Source organism: Neoarius graeffei, chromosome 10 (genome assembly GCF_027579695.1).
Source record: "Neoarius graeffei isolate fNeoGra1 chromosome 10, fNeoGra1.pri, whole genome shotgun sequence".
Taxonomy (NCBI): domain Eukaryota; kingdom Metazoa; phylum Chordata; class Actinopteri; order Siluriformes; family Ariidae; genus Neoarius; species Neoarius graeffei.
In genome coordinates this window covers 68984339-68998364 of record NC_083578.1, presented here as the reverse complement: position 1 = coordinate 68998364, position 14026 = coordinate 68984339, and positions in this window count along the sequence as shown.

Sequence of the window (14026 nt, the reverse complement as noted above, 5' to 3'; positions counted from 1 at the left end):
TCTCCACAACTTTGTCTCTGACCTGTTTGAAGGCTTCTTGGTTTTCATGTTGCTTGCTTAGTAGTGTTGCAGAGTCAGGGTCCTTCCAGAACAGGTTGATTTATACAGACATCATGTGACAGATCATGTGACACTTTGATTGCACACAGGTGGAGCTTAATCAACTAATTATGTGACTTATGAAGTGAATTGGTTGGACCAGCTCTTATTTAGGGGTTTCATACAAAAGGGGGTTAATACCTATGCCCACTCCAGATTTCTGTTTTTTTTCATCTTAATTATTGTTTGTGTCACAATAAAACAACAATTTGCAACTTTAAATTTGAAGGTATGTTGTGTAAATCATATGGTGCTAACCCCCCAAAAAATCCATTTTAATTCCAGCTTGTAATGCGATAAAACAGGACAAACACCAAGGGAGATGAATACTTTTGCAAGGCACTGTAACTGCAAAAATGAATAGCAAACCCAGATAATGTGTTGAATTAAAAATATAAAAATAGCCAAATTTTAGCTAATCTTTAACCTAATTCTTCAACCTTGAAAATTTTACACAATCGAAGTTACTGTAAACCCACTTACTGGTTTACACAATATAGACTAAAGACCTAATATTACCAGAGCTTGATAGTGCTTGGATGTAATTAAATTATATTATACCTAGCATGACATTAGTTAGCTTGTAGAAAACTTGTCTAGCTACTGCTAGATAGAAAATTATTTGAACTATCTAACTATCTGTGAACATTAGCACAGTGCTATTTTGGATAGCTCACTAGCTTTACTAATTAACAATTATTCACTGAAGGCGAAGTGAATATTGGTGAATTCTAAGTGAGATGAAGTCAAGGTTATTAGTCACTGATGTTCACTGAACCTGAGGCGGATAATTGTTTTAGTACAAATACACAGGTGATACTTTTTTTTTAAATAATAATTTAAAAAATGATTTCAAACTTTAAAAGCAGTATGCAAATGTAATAAAGGCACAATGCAGGCTTATATCACCTATCAATGCTGAGTCACATAACATACTTTGTTTTGAAATAGATAAAATAAACCACAATTCCACCTTACCTTTGAATAGTTTTAGACCAAACTTCACAGCATCTTTATTGCTTTTAGGAACAGCATTTTCTTTCATAATTTGTAATTCTTCCTCACTTATGGTGATAAAGCGATTGGCAGCCATTTTGCCGAGTCACTTGAGGTGATTATCGAGAAATAGTCTGAATTTCTCAACCAATCAGTGCATGAGATTTCCTGTAATCACCTCCATATTTATACTAAATAGTGATGTGTCAATTCTGTTACACGTGCAGTCTGCTTCTTTCTTTCTTTCTTTCTTTCTTTCTTTCTTTCTTTCTTTCTTTCTTTCTTTTTTTTTGGGGGGGGGGGGGGGGGGGGGTAAGGATGAAAATGCCAAGTTGGCCAATAGATTTTCTGAGTATAAATAGACACACTATAAAAAGAAACATTTGCTAAGGGATATGTGAGAAAGGCCCAGGCTAAACTCATGAACATTTGTCATCGGTTCCTTCATGTAATTGGGTTGAATTCACACCAGGGTTCACTGGAATATGGCCCAAGAATGCATCCAAGATTTGCTTGCTGTGTTCTCACCTGCCATGACAAAGTATAGCAGGGGGAAAGGCCTGGCTTTATCCAACACCCTGAATAATACATGAATGTACACCATTTATGATGGTGATGTCGCTAGTTGTTAGTACAGGACACACACTGCTGTTTTGATCTGTTCAATACACCTCACTTTTCCTAAAATGTGTGTGTGTGTGTGTGTGTGTGTAAGGTTACATACATAAAAATAAATCAAGCTCTAAACATAAATCTCATTCTCTAGCCGCTTTATCCTTCTACAGGGTCGCAGGCAAGCTGGAGCCTATCCCAGCTGACTATGGGCGAAAGGCGGGGTACACCCTGGACAAGTCACCAGGTCATCACAGGGCTGACACATAGACACAGACAACCATTCACACTCACATTCACACCTACGGTCAATTTAGAGTCACCAATTAACCTAACCTGCATGTCTTTGGACTGTGGGGGAAACCGGAGCACCCGGAGGAAACCCACGCGGACACGGGGAGAACATGCAAACTCCACACAGAAAGGCCCTCGCCGGCCCCAGGGCTCGAACCCAGGACCTTCTTGCTGTGAGGCGACAGCGCTAACCACTACACCACCGTGCCGCCTCTAAACATAAATTCTATAAAAAAAAAAAATTCTCATGAAAATTGCGTCTGCTGAAAGATGTACAGTTAGGTCCATATATATTTGGACACTGACACAAATTTTGTTTTTTTTTAACCTGTTTACTGAAACATATATTCAAGTTATAGTTATACAATGGACATGGGCATAAAGTCCAGACTTTCAGCTTTCATTTGAGGGTATCCACATTAAAATTGGATGAAGGGTTTAGGAGTTTCAGCTCCTTAACATGTGCCACCCTGTTTTTAAAGGGACCAAAAGTAATTGGACAATTGACTCAAAGGCTATTTCATGGGCAGGTGTGGGCAATTCCTTCGTTATGTCATTCTCAATTAAGCAGATGAAAGGCCTGGAGTTGATTTGAGGTGTGGTGCTTGCATTTGGAAGATTTTGCTGTGAAGAAAACATGCGGTCAAAGGAGCTCTCCATGCAGGTGAAACAAGCCATCCTTAAGCTGTGAAAACAGAAAAAAAACATCCAAGAAATTGCTACAATATTAGGAGTGGCAAAATCTACAGTTTGGTACATCCTGAGAAAGAAAGCAAGCACTGGTGAACTCATCGATGCAAAAAGACCTGGACACCAACAGAAGACAACAGTGGTGGATGATCGCAGAATAATTTCCATAGTGAAGAGAAACCCATTCACAACAGCCAACCAAGTGAACAACACTCTCCAGGAGGTAGGCGTATCAATATCCAAATTTACCATAAAGAGAAGTCTGCATGAAAGTAAATACAGAGGGTTCACTGCATGGTGCAAGCCACTCATAAGCCTCAAGAATAAAAAGGCTAGATTGGACTTTGCTAAAAAAAACATCTAAACAAGCCAGCACAGTTCTGGAAGAACATTCTTTGGACAGATGAAACCAAGATCAACCTCTACCAGAATGATGGAAAGAAAAAAGTATAGTGAAGGCGTGGTACAGCTCATGATCCAAAGCATACCACATCATCTGTAAAACACGGCGGAGACAGTGTGATAGCTTGGGCATGCATGGCTGCCAGTGGCACTGGGTCACTAGTGTTTATTGATGATGTGACACAGGACAGAAGCAGCCGGATGAATTCTGAGGTATTCAGAGACAAACTGTGTGCTCAAATCCAGCCAAATGCAGCCAAACTGATTGGTCGGCGTTTCATAATACAGATGGACAATGACCCAAAACATAAAGCCAAAACAACCCAGGAGTTTATTAAAGCAAAGAAGTGGAATATTCTTGAATGGCCAAGTCAGTCACCTGATCTCAACCCAATTGAGCATGCATTTCACTTGTTAAAGACTAAACTTCAGACAGAAAGGCCCACAAACAAACAGCAACTGAAAACCGCTGCAGTAAAGGCCTGGCAGAGCATTAAAAAGGAGGAAACACAGCGTCTGGTGATGTCCATGAGTTCAAGACTTCAGGCAGTCATTGCCAGCAAAGGGTTTTCAACCAAGTATTAGAAATGAACATTTTATTTACAATTATTTAATTTGTCCAATTACTTTTGAACCCCTGAAATGAAGGGATTGTGTTGAAAAAATGCTTTAGTTCCTCACATTTTTATGCAATCATTTTGTTCAACCCACTGAATTAAAGCTGAAAGTCTGAACTTCAACTGCATCTGAATTGTTTTGTTCAAAATCCATTGTGGTAATGTACAGAACCAAAATTAGAAAAACGTTGCCTCTGTCCAAATATTTATGGACCTAACTATATAAAACATTTTATAAATGAAAATAAAGTATTTACACTTCTTAAATTTTATTTTATGCTTTATATAAATTGATCCTAATATCATTTTTATTTTAATAAGGGGAGGCCCTTAAAAAAACATCAGGTTTCAGGCCTCCCCTGCACGTCTTGTATTTGTTATATTTTGCTAAGCCAATTTTGTTCTTGTGTGTGCAATAAACATAAACATAACATGGATAAGAGATGTTGCCGCTGGTTGGGAAGATTTCCAATCCAGTAATCATGGTGAAAGTGAGGGAGCTTCCCAAAGTTCTCAGCATCAGAGCCATCCATAGCAAAGACCTTAAACATCCCTGTCAGTACAATTGGTTTGATAATATACAGGTGGAACATTCAAAGAACCACAACTAATTTTCCCCAGATAGGTATGCCACATGAGATTTCATAACATGCTCTCAGACAAATGATCAGGAAGGTTTGAGAAAAGCCAGCAGTCACATGAAAAGAGTTGCAGGACAACCTGAAAGCAGCAGGAACAACAGTTCCACAGAGAATAATAAGCAATAAACTGTACCGCAAATAATCTCTTCGTTGAGTATGATCTCATCTCATCTCATTATCTCTAGCCGCTTTATCCTTCTACAGGGTCGCAGGCAAGCTGGAGCCTATCCCAGCTGACTACGGGCGAAAGGCGGGGTACACCCTGGACAAGTCGCCAGGTCATCACAGGGCTGACACATAGACACAGACAACCATTCACACTCACATTCACACCTACGGTCAATTTAGAGTCACCAGTTAACCTAACCTGCATGTCTTTGGACTGTGGGGGAAACCGGAGCACCCGGAGGAAACCCACACGGACACGGGGAGAACATGCAAACTCCACACAGAAAGGCCCTCGCTGGCCCCGGGGCTCAAACCCGGACCTTCTTGCTGTGAGGCGACAGCGCTAACCACTACACCACCGTGCCGCCCGTTGAGTATGATATGTATTAAATATTTAATATTTACACCTCACTGTCTCCTCACAGCAAGAAGGTCTGGGTTCGAGCCCCGTGGCCAGCGAGGGCCTTTCTGTGCGGAGTTTGCATGTTCTCCCCGTGTCCGCGTGGGTTTCCTCCGGGTGCTCCGGTTTCCCCCACAGTCCAAAGACATGCAGGTTAGGTTAACTGGTGACTCTAAATTGACCGTGAGTGTGAATGTGAGTGTGAATGGTTGTCTGTGTCTATGTGTCAGCCCTGCGATGACCTAGTGACTTGTCCAGGGTGTACCCCGCCTCTCGCCCATAGTCAGCTGGGATAGGCTCCGGCTTGCCTGCGACCCTATAGGACAGGATAAAGCGGCTACAGATGATGGATAGATATTTACGCCTCTGCTTTTTTCCCCTGAGTCCATCAGGGCTCCACAGAGACCTCTACCTGACACGTCTTAGTTGACAGGAATTAAGTGTTTAATACTGAATACAGTCTGTAAATTAAAAATAACCAGACAACACACTGGAAAAACATTTTAACGGTGTTTCTTTTATTGTACAACAAAATACTTTTGTACTATTTTATAGGATTGCCTTGCAAATCACGCAGTTAAAGCAGTGCATTGTTTGACATGACATTACCAGACAACAATGAATACTGGGATATCTATCTTTGGAAAGGTTCTCTTTGTGTTGACTTTTTAAATTTAATGGATTGTTTGTTTGTTTTGTTTGTTTTTTGCCCTTTATTTTAGCAACTATTTGAGGTGAACTCAAACCCTCTTTGAGTTTGTGTTTAAATGCTTGTAAGAGCTTTGGTTTGGTAAAGCACTGAAACTCTTCTTTCAGCGTGAGTTAATTCAACCATAGAAGTGGTGACGGTTAAGGCTTTGGGCTACAAATCAGAAAACCATGAGTTCAAATCCCTGCACTGCCAAGCTGCCATAGTTGAGTCCTTGAGCAAGAGCCTTAACCTTCAACTGCTCAGTTGTAAGTCACTTTGGATAAAAGCATCAGCCAAATGAGCATATGTGGTGCATTATATTTCATTTTAAATATGCAACATATTATGACTGGAAATATACAGTGATATATTGTAAAAAAAATAAAAATAAAAAGGGTATCTCTAAATATATTACAGTACATTAATATGTGGGCAGGTTGCCAGTAATCTGCCAGTAAAATGCTGTCAATTGTACAGTAGTCAAAAAACTGACACTATATACAGTGGTGCTTGAAAGTTTGTGAACCCTTTAGAATTTTCTAAAATCTAAAGGGTTCTAAATCTGTGAGTGGCAAAAGTATGTGAACCTTTGCTTTCAGTATCTGGTGTGACCCCCCCGTGCAGCAATAACTGCAACTAAACATTTCCGGTAACTGTTGATCAGTCCTGCACACTGGCTTGGAGGAATTTTAGCCCATTCCTCCATACAGAACAACTTCAACTCTGGGATGTTGGTGGGTTTCCTCACATGAACTGCTCGCTTCAGGTCCTTCCACAACATTTCGACTGGATTAAGGTCAGGACTTTGACTTGGCCATTCCAAAACATTAACTTTATTCTCCTTTAACCATTCTTTGGTAAAATGACTTGTGTGCTTAGGGTCGTTGTCTTGCTGCATGACCCACCTTCTCTTGAGATTCAGTTCATGGACAGATGTCCTGACATTTTCCTTTAGAATTCGCTGGTATAATTCAGAATTCATTGTTCCATCAATGATGGCAAGTCGTCCTGGCCCAGATACAGCAAAACAGGCTCAAACCATGATACTACCACCACCATGTTTCACAGATGGGATAAGGTTCTTATGCTGGAATGCAGTGTTTTCCTTTCTCCAAATATAACGCTTCTCATTTAAACCAAAAAGTTCTATTTTGGTCTCATCCATCCACAAAACATTTTTCCAATAGCCTTCTGGCTTGTCCATGTGATCTTTAGCAAACTGCAGATGAGCAGCAATGGTCTTTTTGGAGGGCAGTGGCTTTCTCCTTGCAACCCTGCCATGCACACCATTGTTGTTCAGTGTTCTCCTGATGGTGGACTCATGAACATTAGCCAATGTGAGAGAGGCCTTCAGTTGCTTAGAAGTTACCCTGGGGTCCTTTGTGACCTCGCCGACTATTATATGCCTTGCTCTTGGAGTGATCTTTGTTGGTCGACCACTCCTGGGGAGGGTAACAATGGTCTTGAATTTCCTCCATTTGTACACAATCTGTCTGACTGTGGATTGGTGGAGTCCAAACTCTTTAGAGATGGTTTTGTAACCTTTTCCAGCCTGATGAGCATCAACAACGCTTTTTCTGAGGTCCTCAGAAATCTCCTTTGTTCATGCCATGATACACTTCCACAAACGTGTTGTGAATATCAGACTTTAATAGATCCCTGTTCTTTAAATAAAACAGGGTGCCCACTCACACCCGATTGTCATCCCATTGATTCAAAACACTTGACTCTAATTTCACCTTTAAATTAACTGCTAATCCTAGAGGTTCACATACTTTTGCCACTCACAGATATGTAATATTGGATCATTTTCCTCAATAAATAAATAAATGACTAAGTATAATATTTTTGTCTCATTTGTTTAACTGGGTTCTCTTTATCTACTTTTAGGATTTGTGTGAAAATCTGATGTTGTTTTAGGTCATATTTATGCAGAAATATAGAAAATTCTAAAGGGTTCACAAACTTTGAAGCACCACTGTACATAGTACACCTTTGTGTAACACATATATAACTACATAGTGCACCTCTGTGAAAAGTGATAAAATGACTCATGAGTGTAAGTACAAGGTAAAATTGAATCAGTGAGTGAATCAGCGTGATTCATTTAGACAGGAACACTATGGTGTATTTACATTTTGATTCAAGATAATTCTCATCTCTCATCTCATTATCTCTAGCCGCTTTATCCTTCTACAGGGTCGCAGGCAAGCTGGAGCCTATCCCAGCTGACTACGGGCGAAAGGCGGGGTACACCCTGGACAAGTCGCCAGGTCATCACAGGGCTGACACATAGACACAGACAACCATTCACACTCACATTCACACCTACGGTCAATTTAGAGTCACCAGTTAACCTAACCTGCATGTCTTTGGACTGTGGGGGAAACCGGAGCACCCGGAGGAAACCCACGTGGACACGGAGAGAACATGCAAACTCCACACAGAAAGGCCCTCGTCGGCCACGGGGATCAAACCCAGACCTTCTTGCTGTGAGGCGACAGCGCTAACCACTACACCACTGTGCCGCCCTTGATGGTTCTTAGTATATGAAATGCGTAGAAAAGCAACGAAGCTGTGTACCTTCACATATGGGAGCTGAATTAGAATATGAGCTGCTTGTTTGTGTGTTTGAAATGAAGTGGAAACAGGGGAAGCAGAGGAATAATAAGGCTGGATATTTATATCTGGATCATGAATTCATTCCTCCCTCTGTTCAGTAAATATCGTCTTATACTTGAGCTCTTTTCCCCTTCATCCCTCCCTGTTTCTCATCCTTTACTCTCTCATTTCCTCTGTTTTTCGTTTTTCATATTCTCTGATTTGGGTCACTGGCTGACTAAGAAACTACACCGTTGCACTATAAACAGCTTCCCCCTCCCATTCTGATACACACGGAGCAATTAAACACAACACATGATTTCCTAACTCTAATACATATACTACACAAACACTCAAGACATAACGCTCTAGTTAACTTATTACATTAATATTATAGTGTTTGTTCTCACTCTCTCTTTTCTGACTCATTCTAGAGTATCTAACATGGCAAGAGTACATCCTATACACTATATGCAGCCAAGACAAAAGACACACATACTGTATACATAAATGAGACCAAGAAATCAAGGACATCAACTGATGTGCTTTCTTCAGTTCCACATCAGCTCTAATGAAAGCCTTCAGAAATGTGTGTGAATACGCTTGCATAAGTTTCGCTGAGATGTTTAGGGACTGAAGACGCCAAGTGATGAAGTGTTTCAGGTGTTATTTTGTCCCATTCTTCCTGCAAACAGGTCTTAAGGTGTGCTACAGTATGCGGTTGTCATCATATTTTTCATTTCAAAATTCACCACACATTCTCTATATTGGACAGAGAGGACAGGCGCCCTCTTCTTCCATAGCCATGCTTTTGTAATGTGTGTAGAATGTGGTTTTGGATCGTCTTGTTGAAATTTCCCTGGAAAAGATGTCGTCTTGAAGGCAGCATATGTTGCTCCAAAATCTAAATGTAATTTTCTGCATTAATGCTGCCATCACAGAAGGGCAACTTACCTTTACCAAGGGCACTGACACAACCCCATACCATGACAGACCCTGGATTTTGGACTTGTTACTAGGAACAGTCTGGATGGTACTGTTCATCTTTGGTCCAGAGCACAAGGCATCAATTTCTTACAAAAAAGACATGGAATACTGATTCATCTGACCACAGTACACGTTTCCACTGTGTGATGGTCTATCCCAGATGCCTCCGAGCCCAGAGAAGTAAACAGCACTTCTGGACACAGTTAACATAAGGCTTCCTTTTTGCACAGTAAAGTTTTATCTGGCATTTGTGGATGTAACTCTGTATTGTCATGTTTGACAAAGGTTGGCCAAAGTAATCCCAAGCCCATGTGCTTATATCAGCTACAACCCTGATTCCAAAAAAGTTGGGACAAAGTACAAATTGTAAATAAAAACGGAATGCAATAATTCACAAATCTCAAAAACTGATATTGTATTCACAATAGAACATAGACAACATATCAAATGTCAAAAGTGAGACATTTTGAAATTTCATGCCAAATATTGGCTCATTTGAAATTTCATGACAGCAACACATCTCAAAAAAGTTGGGACAGGGGCAATAAGAGGCTGGAAAAGTTAAAGGTACAAAAAAGGAACAGCTGAAGGACCAAATTGCAACTCATTAGGCCAACTGGCAATAGGTCATTAACATGACTGGGTATAAAAAGAGCATCTTGGAGTGGCAGCGGCTCTCAGAAGTAAAGATGGGAAGAGGATCACCAATCCCCCTAATTCTGCCCTGACAAATAGTGGAGCAATATCAGAAAGGAGTTCGACAGTGTAAAATTGCAAAGAGTTTGAACATATCATCATCTACAGTGCATAATATCATCAAAAGATTCAGAGAATCTGGAAGAATCTCTGTGCGTAAGGGTCAAGGCCGGAAAACCATACTGGGTGCCGGTGATCTTCGGGCCCTGAGACGGCACCGCATCACATACAGGCATGCTTCTGTATTGGAAATCACAAAATGGGCTCAGGAATATTTCCAGAGATCATTATCTGTGAACACAATTCACCGTGCCATCCACCGTTGCCAGCTAAAACTCTACAGTTCAAAGAAGAAGCCGTATCTAAACGTGATCCAGAAGCGCAGATGTCTTCTCTGGGCCAAGGCTCATTTAAAATGGACTGTGGCAAAGTGGAAAACTGTTCTGTGGTCAGACGAATCAAAATTTGAAGTTCTTTATGGAAATCAGGGACGCCGTGTCATTCGGACTAAAGAGGAGAAGGACGACCCGAGTTGTTATCAGCGCTCAGTTCAGAAGCCTGCATCTCTGATGGTATGGGGTTGCATTAGTGCGTGTGGCATGGGCAGCTTACACATCTGGAAAGACACCATTAATGCTGAAAGGTATATCCAGGTTCTAGAGGAACATATATTCCCATCCAGACGACGTCTCTTTCAGGGAAGACCTTGCATTTTCCAACATGACAATGCCGAACCACATACTGCATCAAATACAGCATCATGGCTGCGTAGAAGAAGGGTCCGGGTACTGAACTGGCCAGCCTGCAGTCCAGATCTTTCACCCATAGAAAACATTTGGCGCATCATAAAACGGAAGATACGACAAAAAAGACCTAAGACAGTTGAGCAACTAGAATCCTACATTAGACAAGAATGGGTTAACATTCCTATCCCTAAACTTGAGCAACTTGTCTCCTCAGTCCCCAGACGTTTACAGACTGTTGTAAAGAGAAAAGGGGATGTCTCACAGTGGTAAACATGGCCTTGTCCCAACTTTTTTGAGATATGTTGTTGTCATGAAATTTAAAATCACCTAATTTTTCTCTTTAAATGATACATTTTCTCAGTTTAAACATTTGATATGTCATCTATGTTCTATTCTGAATAAAATATGCAATTTTGAAACTTCCACATCATTGCATTCCGTTTTTATTTACAATTTGTACTTTGTCCCAACTTTTTTGGAATCAGGGTTGTATATCTGAATGACATTTCTTGATGCAGTGCCGTCTGAGGGAGCAGAGATCACGGGTGTTCAGATTAGGCTTGTGCCCTTGCCCTTTATGCACTGAAATTCCTTCAGATTCCTTGAATCATTTAATGATCTTATGTACTGTAGAGGGTGAAATATCCAAAGCACTTCATATCTTTCTTTGGGGAACACTGTTTTTAAAACATTTCAATAATTTTCTCGTGCATTTGTTGACAAACTGGAGAGCCTCAGTCCATCTTTGCTCCTCATAGACTAGGCCTTTCCTGGATGCTGATTTTGTGCCAAATCATGATTACCATCACCTGTTTCAAAACACATCATTAGTTAATTGACTAGCCCTAAATTATCCCCATCCCAATGTTTTTTTTGGAATGTGTTACAGGCCTGAAATGCAGGAATGGTTGTATATTAACAAATGAAATGATGTTGACCAGACAAAACATGAAATATCTTGAGTTCATTGTCTGCAATGAAGTACAAGTCAAAGTAAATTTAGAAATCGCTGCTTTCTTTTTTTTATTTGTATATACAATATACTTCTGTGTAAAAAAAAATGAAAGAAAATCTGTTCATTTTACAAACTACTCAGCATATGTGTCATTATTATCCTTTACCACCTCAGTGAGTGTAACAGCTGTGTGTTATCGCCTAATTATTATCATCAGAAATACACTGATCTGTATGGGTGTGTGTTTAGATTCATTTGCATGGGCACCTACATGTATCCATGCATGCATGTGCAGAATTTTCCGTGTTTCCTACTCCTGTGTGTTAGTCACAACTGACATTTAGCACAAGCTAAATGGCCTATAGGTATAACCTTTTTTTTCTTGTAAATATTTTTGCATATTTGATATGAGACTGAATGTTATTCACAGAAGAAATGTGTGTGTGTGTGTGTGTGGGGGGGGGGGGGGGGATGTTTTTGTATCTTGATGGGGACCAAATATCCCCATAAGGATAAATGCAATTTTGAGCTTGTGGAGACATTTTGCTGCTCTCCGTGAGGAAAACAGAAAAAAACCCTAAAAAGCTAGAATGTACAAATTTAGAGTTTCCCAAAAAATTGGTGTGTGTGTTTTGTGTGTGTGTGTGAGAGAGAGAGAGTTCCCCACTAAGAGGAACTCAGCAGTCACACTGTTTAAGCTCTATGTCAGAATGCAATAAATGCGCTGCCAGATAATGAACACAGGCTTCATAATCTCATAAGCCTCTAAAATAACTTATGACATCATCCCACTTTCAGCAACACGCGCACACAAATTGTAGCTACTGTAGTGTGTTGTGTCCGTTGTGATAAAAGGAACCAGATCTCATGCAAAATGTGTTTTCATATGAGCAAGATCAGTGTGGTTGGATTTCTTTTGAACAGGACCCCTAACTCCAGCCCTAATCCTGTTGAAAGTTTTTACAGTCTTGCAGTGTGATCAGCCAGTCATGTGACAGCAGCACAATGCATAAAGTCATACAGATACAGGTCATGTGCTTCAGTTAATGTTCACATCAAACATCAGAATGGGGGAAAATGTGATCCCAGTGACTTGGCATGGATGCTGGTGCCAGATGGGCTGGTTTGAGTATTTCAGAAACTGCTGATCTCTTGGGATTTTCACATGCAACAGTCTCTAGAGTTTACACAGATTGGTATGAAAAAGAAAATCCAGTGAGTAGCAGTTCAGCAGGTGGAAGCACTTTGTTGATGACAGAGGTACTAGACTGCTTTGAGCTGACAGTAAGGCTACTGCAACTCACCACTCTTTACAACCATGGTGAGTAGAAAAGTATCTCAGAATGTACAATGAGTCAAACCTTGAGGCAGATGGGTTACAACAGCAGTAGACCACATCAAGGTCCACTCCTGTCAGCCAAGAACAGGGATCTGAGACTACAGCTGGAACAGACTCGCTGATACTGGACAGATGAAGATTGGAAAAAGACGAGGTGAAGGTTTTTCTCAGTCTTCAAATAGCTGTGATTGGCTGATTTAATAATTGCATGAATCTTGTGCAGGTATTCCTATTAAAGTGGACAATGAATGCAGGCTCATCTCATCTCATCTCATCTCATCTCATCTCATCTCATCTCATCTCATCTCATCTCATTATCTGTAGCCGCTTTATCCTGTCCTACAGGGTCGCAGGCAAGCTGGAGCCTATCCCAGCTGACTACGGGCGAAAGGCGGGGTACACCCTGGACAAGTCGCCAGGTCATCACAAGGCTGACACATAGACACAGACAACCATTCACACTCACATTCACACCTACGCTCAATTTAGAGTCACCAGTTAACCTAACCTGCATGTCTTTGGACTGTGGGGGAAACCGGAGCACCCGGAGGAAACCCACGCGGACACGGGGAGAACATGCAAACTCCACACAGAAAGGCCCTCGCCGGCCACGGGGCTCGAACCCGGACCTTCTTGCTGTGAGGCGACAGTGCTAACCACTACACCACCGTGCCGCCCCACACCAAAAATCACTGTGCTTAACATTCAGGTTATCCATCCATTATCTGTAGCCACTTATCCTCTTCTACAGGGTCACAGGCAAGCTGGAGCCTATCCCAGGTGACTATGGGCAAGAGGCGGGGTACACCCTGGACAAGTCGCCAGGTCATCACAGGGCTGACACAGAGACAAACAACCATTCACACTCACATTCACACCTACGGTCAATTTAGAGCCACCAATTAACCTAACCTGCATGTCTTTGGACTGTGGGGGAAACCGGCGCACCCGGAAGAAACCCACACAGACAGAACATGCAAACTACACACAGAAAGGCCTTCATCGGCCACCGGGCTCGAACCCGGACCTTCTTGCTGTGCTAACCACTACACCACCATACCGCCACAGTCAAGTTAGTTTCTCAAATTATAG